The sequence below is a fragment of the Acomys minous genome (assembly GCF_964271855.1).
Source record: "Acomys minous genome assembly, chromosome: 18".
Classification (NCBI taxonomy): Eukaryota; Metazoa; Chordata; class Mammalia; order Rodentia; family Muridae; genus Acomys; species Acomys minous.
The window spans coordinates 27,240,316-27,249,797 of NC_140501.1; positions in this window are offsets into that span (position 1 = coordinate 27,240,316).

A 9,482-nucleotide genomic window follows, 5' to 3' on the forward strand; every position below is an offset into this window, starting at 1 on the left:
ATGATATAGCCATAGAGCTGTAATATGAATAAAGTAATAAAAATAATAAAAATAAAAAATATTCAAGTGACACCACATGCTGGTGAGGATGTGGAGAAAGAGGAACACTCCTTCATTGATGGTGGGAATGCAAACTAGTACAACCACTTTGGAAATCTATCTGGCACTTTCTCAGAAAAATGGGAATAGGGCTTCCTCAAGACCCAGCTATTCCACTCCTTGGAATGTACCCAGAAAATGCTCTACCACACAACAGAGACATATGTTCAACTATGTTCATAGCGGCCTTATTCATAATAGCCAGTACATGGGAACAGCCTAAGTGTCCCTCAATAGAAGAATGGATAAAGAAACTGTGGAACATTCATACTATGGAATACTACTTAGCTATTAAAAACAAGGAATTTCCAAAATTTGTGGACAAAGGGATTGAATTAGAAATGATCATAATGAGTGAGTTCACCCAGAAGCAGAAAGACTCAAATGGTATATACTCACTTATATCTAGACACTAGTTCAAGAGGCATGTCCCATGAAAGTCTTTACTTACTAGGAAAGTGGGTCAGAGGGGAGGACATCCTACTGGGACTTTAGGTGAGAAAAGCATGGGAGAATGAGGAAATAGAAATACCTAGAGAGTCCTAGAAGCATACGAGAAACACAGTAATTTTTTAAATAAGTAATTATTCCTGGGCAATTAACATACAATTTAGAAATGTTTTATTTAGAAAGAGAAACTAATGAGCTAAACTGATGTGCGGTGTCCTGGTGGAATTTACAGGTTATAGAAGACAAAAAGTCAATTAGTAAAAGGCATTCATAATACTTCATATTATTATACATAAATAAAATAAATGCATACAGCAAGAAGAACCATGAAACAATCAGGAATTATATTAATGTTACAGTCATAGTGTTTTTGCTATTTTTATTTGATGACCATGAAGAAAACATTTTCCTGTCTTGGTGGGTCTAAAATTCTGAATGTAAATCATTATCTATCATATCTCATCTCTATCAACTTAGTACATCTATGTAGACTTCAAAACATCTTATCCCCTAAACAATTAAGCTTAAATGTGGAACTAAACTATTTGGTCTTCAACCCCATGAGGGGCTTGAGAAATAATAAAGTTGATTACCTGAGTAAACAGCAAGTGCAGGTTAGAAGCTTCCAAATGGGAAAATAAGAGACAGTTTGCTGCCTGAACAATCAGCCAAAACTGTCTACAGTGGTGGAGGATCATCTTCAGCCTTCTCGCCCAGGATATCTCACATACATATTTGTGAGGCAGGAACTAATGAGGGACTTCTGCAGAGACTGATGCACCAAACAAGGACCATGCATGGTGAGGACCTAGACACTCTGCTCAGATGTAGTAGGAAGGCAGCGTAGTGTCGTTGTAGGTCCCACCATGTAGGGAGTAGGGAGTACTTCTGACATGGACTCTGTTCCCCTAGTGTTGATCAGTTCCCCCTGGCTGTAATGATAATTTTTTGTTTGTGATATATTTTATTATCTTCCTAATATAATTGAGGTCAGAAATTTTGCCTCACTTACATTTATAACAATGGCATCAAGCATAGTTTTGAATTACGTTTTTTATATAATTGTATGTTGTGTGAATAAAGGAGAAGTAGAATGTATGAGCAACACAGGAAAAGAAAAGAGCCAAAAAAGGGAAATGATTTACCCTCAAATATACAATTTCATCTTTATTGATCAAATGAAGACAAAACAAAATTCTATTGATATTTTATTAGAAACATATTTATTAGAAAGTGCCATGTTAGCAGAAAAATAAAAACAATTTTAGAAATTAAAATAAAAATATTTTTATAAAGCCATGTTGATACCCTATGAACATATACAGGGGGAGGAGGTTCCCCTCCATCACAGTCATAGGGGAGGGGAGTAAGGGAAAATGGGAGGGAGGGAGGAATGGGAGGATACAAGGGATGGGATAACCATTGAGATGTAATAAGAATAAATTAATAAAATAAAAAAATAAAATAAACTGATAAAAAATAAAGTTATGTTTAGTAAAATCAAGATTTTGTAGCCACAAGTCCTTCTTTATAATTGCTACGTTGCTATACATAAATAAAAAATATCTTATAATTCTTTAATGTCCATTTCAACATTTTCTTATGTTTTTTAAATTATTTTGTTTAGTATCAGTTAGAATTAGCTATGTCCTGTAATTACTTCATTTTATTATTAATATTTTATCTAATTTATTAGCAGTTATATTGAGAATATAGAACATAGGCCTTCATATATTAGAAATGTCATAGTAAATATAAAATTCATAATAAGGCAAAAATTTTTAACATTCATTTTTAAATCTATGAGATTACACTAACTTACATTTGACAAAGTTATATTAAAAAATACAGTTCTTGCTTGCCTTATGATAGGCAGATTTGGGCCTGGAGTCCCGCTCAAACTGAGGCACCAGCCAAGGACAATATACACAGTAAACTTTAAACCCCTACCCAGATCTAGCCAATGGTCAGAACATTCTCCACAGTAGAGTGGAGAGTTGGAAATGACTTTCTCACGTACTCTGGTGCCTCATATTTGACTATGTCCCCTGGAGGGGGAGACCTGATGGCACTCAGAGGAAGGACAGCAGGTTACTAAGAAGAGACTTGATACCCTATGAGCATATACAGGGGGAGGAAATCCCCACAGGAACTGTCATAGAGGAGGGGAATAAGGGGAAAATGGGAGGGAGGGAAGAATGGGAGGATACAAGGGATGGGATAACCATTGAGATGTAACAAGAACAAATGAATAAAATAATATATATCTTGGAAAAAAATGATCCATAGGCACATTGAATTAGATAAGCATTAATTTGTTGAAGGCAAGTTATAACTCTAAAAATTCAACCTTATTCACAACCAATAATATATTTAAACAACAAAAAGTAGTTTTCTTACTAAAGCTTTAAAAATGATAATGATTTTAGAAATAGTGAACAATATGAAATGTCATAAAATTATTTATTATTTTCACAGTTTCAAGATGTATAGAGAATAATTTTAATTGTTTTTGTTTTATGCCTGGTTGTTAACATACTATTTTATATAAATAATATATTCTATTCTAACAAAAGTAGTGCTAAGAAATTTCTCCCTTTGCCGGGCAATCTAACACTATATTTGCCCTGAATTGCTCTCTGAATCCTATTATATTTAAACGTCCAAAAACCAGACCTTTTCTGCCCAAGGAAGCTAATTAAAGAGTATGTAGACACCACATATACACAGAAGAGGACTGAATAATACATGAAGATTGACTGAAGTCAATTTCTTTATATTTTTATCTTTATTCATTAGGGAATTCTACAAAGAACAGGAGGTTGAAATGTAGAAATAAATCCTATAAACCTTGCAGTCATTTGTGGTGCTGCATTAGCTTTGAATCTGCACATAGGAAGGACATCTGGGCTGTAAAATCACAACCAGCAAGCCACGCAATTTTTTATTCTTACATAGTTGTGTCCTGTAGGATCTCTTGATTCATTTGCATCAATTGTTTATCACGTTCAAATTGTCTTCTACATTTCTTGCACCTGGCATCAGAATTGATACATACGAGATACATACGAGTAGAAGGCTGTTGTTGTTAATATCTCTCTTGAATGCCTTACACTTAACTATTCATCCAGAAAATATTTGGTATTTGAGCATATGCCAAATCTTAACAGTACTGGAAGTAGAACAATTAATTACCAGTGCCCCTAACTCCAAACCTTATTTCTGGTGTAAAGGACTGTAAGTATAATATTTACGACAAATGGTATGTTACCAAGCAATAACATTACATGCAAATTTAATGAAAATAGGAGCATGGGAAACATTAAAGTTAGAATAGTTATATTTGTTACTCATAAATTATAACAGGGAACTGAGGCACAATATTTCACTAATAAGTTAGATTGTCTTATGTATTTATAATTGTTTATTTAAAAAATTCAATATGCAACTTCATTCTAACAAAACATTACAAACTAATTGCTTTTATTAACATTGCCACCACCAACAAAGTAACAAGACACACACACAGGAAATAAAACCTGATGAGGACATAATGAGACTCAAACTATATTTTTTCAACTTTCTGAATTTTGAGAAGTTCCCCTTTAATTATTTATTTCTTTTACATATGATATGGAAATATTGGTTAATAAATTCTTATTTAAATATAGAAACAAATGAGAAATGGTATTCAAACAATGTCAGTGGTTTTTTTTCCTTTTCTTGAACTTAGTTTCTTGAGGCAAATCAGAACTTCTTTAATTGTTGGATTTTTTAGTACAATTCCTTGTAAGACCTTCATTAATTAGCCTTGACTTTGAGGTTGAAGATGCTATATTGATTGCTTGCATGATCAAACACAATGAAATGAGAATATTAATTTTTTAAACTTTAGACTTCAGTTAGTAATAGAAAATTACAAAATTAATCTTTCAAAACATTCTCACAATAAATTATATCATGTTTCAAATTATTGTATCAACCCATTACACTTTTAAAATTCTCAGCCTTAAATTGTGTTCCTAACCCTAACCTTGATTGCTCAGAGATCTATGTGAAAGAGATGGTGGAAAGGTTGCAGGGCCAGAGGTGGTAAATGACTTAAAAAAAAAAGAGGGGTTTACATGCATCGCTAGTAAGATGCATATATGAACATCAAATGACTATGACAGCATTTACAGGATCTGTATAAACTCGAGCAAAGAAATGCTGCTCCTAGCCAAGGAAATACAAGAATATGATTGTGGTTAAGCCAGGTTCCTATTATTTCTATCACACCTTATAAAACTGACAACTCTTCAGACCAGTTAGAGAACAAACAAAGGCATTACATGCAACAATGCAGAGGTATGTATCTCTTTACTTAAACGAACTTAAAGTAACGTAAGTCGTTAATTTTCACAAGATTGTGTTAAGAACTTACGTATAATTAGTTTTACTTGCATTCATATTGATTTAAGCTGCTAAGTAGTCTTGAGATAAGAATACAGGCTTTATCTGCCGACTACCTGATGTCTGATATTACTCCAGTAGAGACATGAACAAATATGTACACACACAAGATAGGGAATGGACCAGAGACCAAACATCACATACCATAAAAATCCTACTAGATATACTAGTGAGTCTTTTTTTTGTTTTGTTTTGTTTTTTTTGTTTTTGTTTTTTGTTTTTTGTTTTTTTTTCTCCTTTATTAATTTATTCTTGTTACATCTCAATGGTTATCCCATCCCTTGTATCCTCCCATTCTTCCCTCCCTCCCATTTTCCCCTTATTCCCCTCCCCTATGACTGTTCCTGAGGGGGATTACCTCCCCCTGTATATGCTCATAGGGTATCAAGTCTCTTCTTGGTAACCTGCTGTCCTTCCTCTGAGTGCCACCAGGTCTCCCCCTCCAGGGGACATGGTCAAAGGTGAGGCACTAGAGTATGTGAGAAAGTAATATCCCACTCTCCACTTTACTGTGGAGAGTGTTCTGTCCATTGTCTAGATCTGGGTAGGGGTTTAAGGTTTACCACCTGTATTGTCCTTGGCTGGTGCCTTAGTTTGAGCGAGACCCCTGTGCCCAAATCTGCCTATCATAATGTTCTACTTGTAGGCTTCTAGGACCCTCTGGATCCTTCTACTTTGCCTTTCTCCCATGATTCTCTCATCTAGAGTCCCAATAGAATGTCCTTCCTTCTGTCTCAGTTTCCTGGTAAGTGAAGGCTTTCGTGGGACATGCCCCTTGGGCTAATATGCAGATATAAGTGAGTATATACCATTTGAGTCTTTCTGCTTCTGGGTTAACTCACTCATTATGATAATTTCTAGCTCAATCCATTTATCCACAAATTTCGGGAATTCCTTGTTTTTAATAGCTAAATAGTATTCCATAGTGTATATGTACCACAGTTTCTTTATCCATTCTTCTATTGAGGGACACTTAGGCTGTTTCCATGTTCTGGCTATTATGAATAAGGATGCTATGAACATGGTTGAACAAATTTTCTTGTTGTGTGCTGGAGCATCTTCTGGATATATTCCAAGGAGTGGAATAGTTGGGTCTTGAGGAAGCCCTATTCCCATTTTTCTGATAGCACTAGATAGATTTCCAAAGTGGTTGTACTAGTTTGCATTCCCACCAGCAATGAAGGAGTGTTCCTCTCTCCCCACATCCTCACCAGCATGTGGTGTCGCTTGAATTTTTGATCTTAGCCATTCAGATGGGTGTAAGATGGAATCTCAGAGTTGTTTTGATTTGCATTTCCCTGATGATTAAGGAGGTTGAGCATTTCTTTAAGTGTTTCTCAGCCATTTGATATTCCAAAGTATAGCCTTCCTATACACAAATGACAAGCTTGCAGAGGAAGAAATTAGGAAAACTACACCCTTCACATTAGCCACAAGCAATATAAAATACTTAGGAGTTACTCTAACAAAGCAAGTGAAGGACCTGTTTGAAAAAAATTTCAAGACCCTAAAGAAAGAGATTGAAGATGATATGAGAATATGGAAGGATCTACCTTGCTCATGGATCAGGAGATTTAACATAATAAAAATGGCCATCCTTCCAAAGGCAATCTACAGATTCAATGCAATCCCTATCAAAATACCTACACATTTTTTTAAAGACATTGAAAGTTCAATTCTGAACTTCATATGGAAAAACAAAAAACCCAGAATAGCTAAAACAATCTTGTACAATAAAAGGTGCTCTGGAGGAGTCTCCATACCTGATCTCAAACTGTACTATAAAGCAATAGTAATTAAAACAGCATGGTACTGGCACAGCAACAGGCTGGTTGATCAGTGGAATCGAATTGAAGACCCAGATATGAATCCACACACATATGGTCATTTGATTTTCGACAAAGAAGCCAAATCCATTCGATGGAAAAGGGATAGCATCTTCAACAAATGGTGCTGGTTTAACTGGATGTCTATGTGTAAAAAAAATGCAACTGGACCCATATTTGTCACCTTTTACAAAACTCATATCCAAGTGGATTAAAAACCTCAACATAAAACCAGAGACACTAAGTCACTTAGAAGAAAAATTGGGGAAGAGCCTGGAACATATTGGCACAGGAGACAACTTTCTGAACAGAACACCAACAGCCCAGACATTAATGTCAACAATTAATAAATGGGACCTCATGAGGCTGAGAAGCTTCTGTAAGGCAGGAGACACTGTCAAGAGAACAAAGCGACAGCCTACAGACTGGGAAAAGATCTTCACCAACCCCACATCTGACAAAGGTCTAATATCCAAAATATATAAAGAACTCAAGAAATTAAACACCACCAAACCAAATAACCCAATTCAGAAATGGGGCATGGAACTAAACAGAGAATTCTCACTAGTGAGTCTTTTAGAGGTCACTTATAAGAAAATTGGTGAGTAGATACTTAATGGAACAGAAACAACTCAAAGCTATATAACCAAAACATGTAATTGCGTGGATACCAAATCGGAACAGCCAGAAAGCAGTCCCAGGCACACTGCACAGCTTGATGGTAGCATAAGAGTTGGGAAGATTTTTTTTTTTTACCTCTTTCCAGGATGTTCAGCTGATCTCTGTTTCTTCCAGAAAGTTCGATTTGTCTAAGTGTTTTCTTTGTACAACTTACATATGCTTTGGGAAAAGTGGGGCATAGGAAATCCTGTCAGTTTGGGGGAAGTTCCTGAAGTCTTTGAGATTAACTTTCAAGCGTATGAAGCAATGAGTTAGAAGTCAGTGCTTCAGCTTCTAATAGACGTGGGCTGTCTTAACTCTTCTTTTAACATCCTGTTTTTGAAGAAAGCGCCTTCCATGCTGAGTGGCTTTGCGTCCGAGATACTGCAACACAACCCTGACTGGAATGAGTAGCAAGCCTTTTCTGAAGTGAATTATTTCCATTATGTAAGGCATTTTCTTAAACTTTGTAGAAAATAAAAATCAAGTCAAAACAAACAAAGTAATCTATGCTCATAATCTCAAGCCTTACTAATATGTTGCATAAGAACAATACATAGTTGGCTGGAAGAGAGCAAGTAGTTTAAAATCTACAGTGCACAATATGCAAGCAATCTTGCATATGCTAGATCCTTAGGGATGAGCTGAGTGAGATTCCTGGTGTACGGCTCAAAGAGACTTAGCTGAGAACAGCACATATCAGCATTACTGAGGTTACTAATACACCTGAAGTTATTCAGCCTTTGAGTGTCAAACTTAAAAAGTTTTCATTCGTTTATCTTGTAAGTCTTATTATTTGAATATACAATTTAGTAAAATATATTTTTATGATAGTTATCTGATAGTTCTATAATGCCTGGATTTAAAATGATTGCAACTTTGCTTATACTCTAGTTTGATCCTCATGATAATTTACCAGCACATGAGCCTCATGATTTTTGCCTTCAAACTAGAAAGTCAGTTCATTATAATATATGCTGCACCCTGCTCCTCCCCCACCAATATAAAACAGCAACATAAATCATGATTCACCTTGGTCATGTCCTAGTGAACAGGGATTACATTTGTTACCCTTGACATAAATAAGTGGTGTCCTACAGAAGACAAGACTTGCATTTGTAATATAATAGCTTAGAAGCAGAGATACCATGAGGCTTAGTTTTTAAAATCTATTTAAGTTTTTTTATTAATTTAGCATGCACTGCCTATCCATACAGTGTGAATATAATTTTATGTTGATGCCAGAGATGCTTCACTACTAATTTGTGGTGATTCAGTAGGAGACGAGGCAGTTTTAATGTATTCATTAATGAGACAGTTATTTCACTAATGAGGCCCACAATAAAATGATTTGGTTATATCATATATACCTTATATAACACTGTCTGAAAAGCAAACTTAAAAGTTTAAAGATAAAGGGTAAGTAGTGAATGAAAAGATAGAGGTTTAGCTTTTGTACAGGCAAAGCAATGAAGTGCAGTAGTGCAATAGTTGCTCACATAGTAAGGCCTCAACACTATTATTAACACATATGCAAATCATAAAACCTTGGAGCATCTTCTACTTTCAAGCCTAAAAAATTATGTGTACATGTATTTCAGAAGTCAATGCTTCGACTCCTAATAGGCAAGGGCTGTCTTAACTCTTCTTTTAACATGTGTTTGAAGTAGTTTAATTTAATGTTGTTCATGGTACAGGATACATAATATTTGTGAATTAAATAATTAAAAAGTTGTATTTTGTATCATTAATTATATTCATGATTCTGGGTAACTGTCAGGACCACCCACCTCCAGACCTTTTTTATCTTATCAATACAAAACTTCATATACATTAAAGAGAAACTACCAGTCCTTCAGTTCAGATATAATTTAGCAAAAAAAAAAAAAAAAGAATTTCCCTTCATCTTACAGTGAATATCATTGCTTGGGGCATCCTTTTCAATTGTAACTTATTCTTTTTGAAAACTTTTCTAATTAAGAATTTTTTTATTTT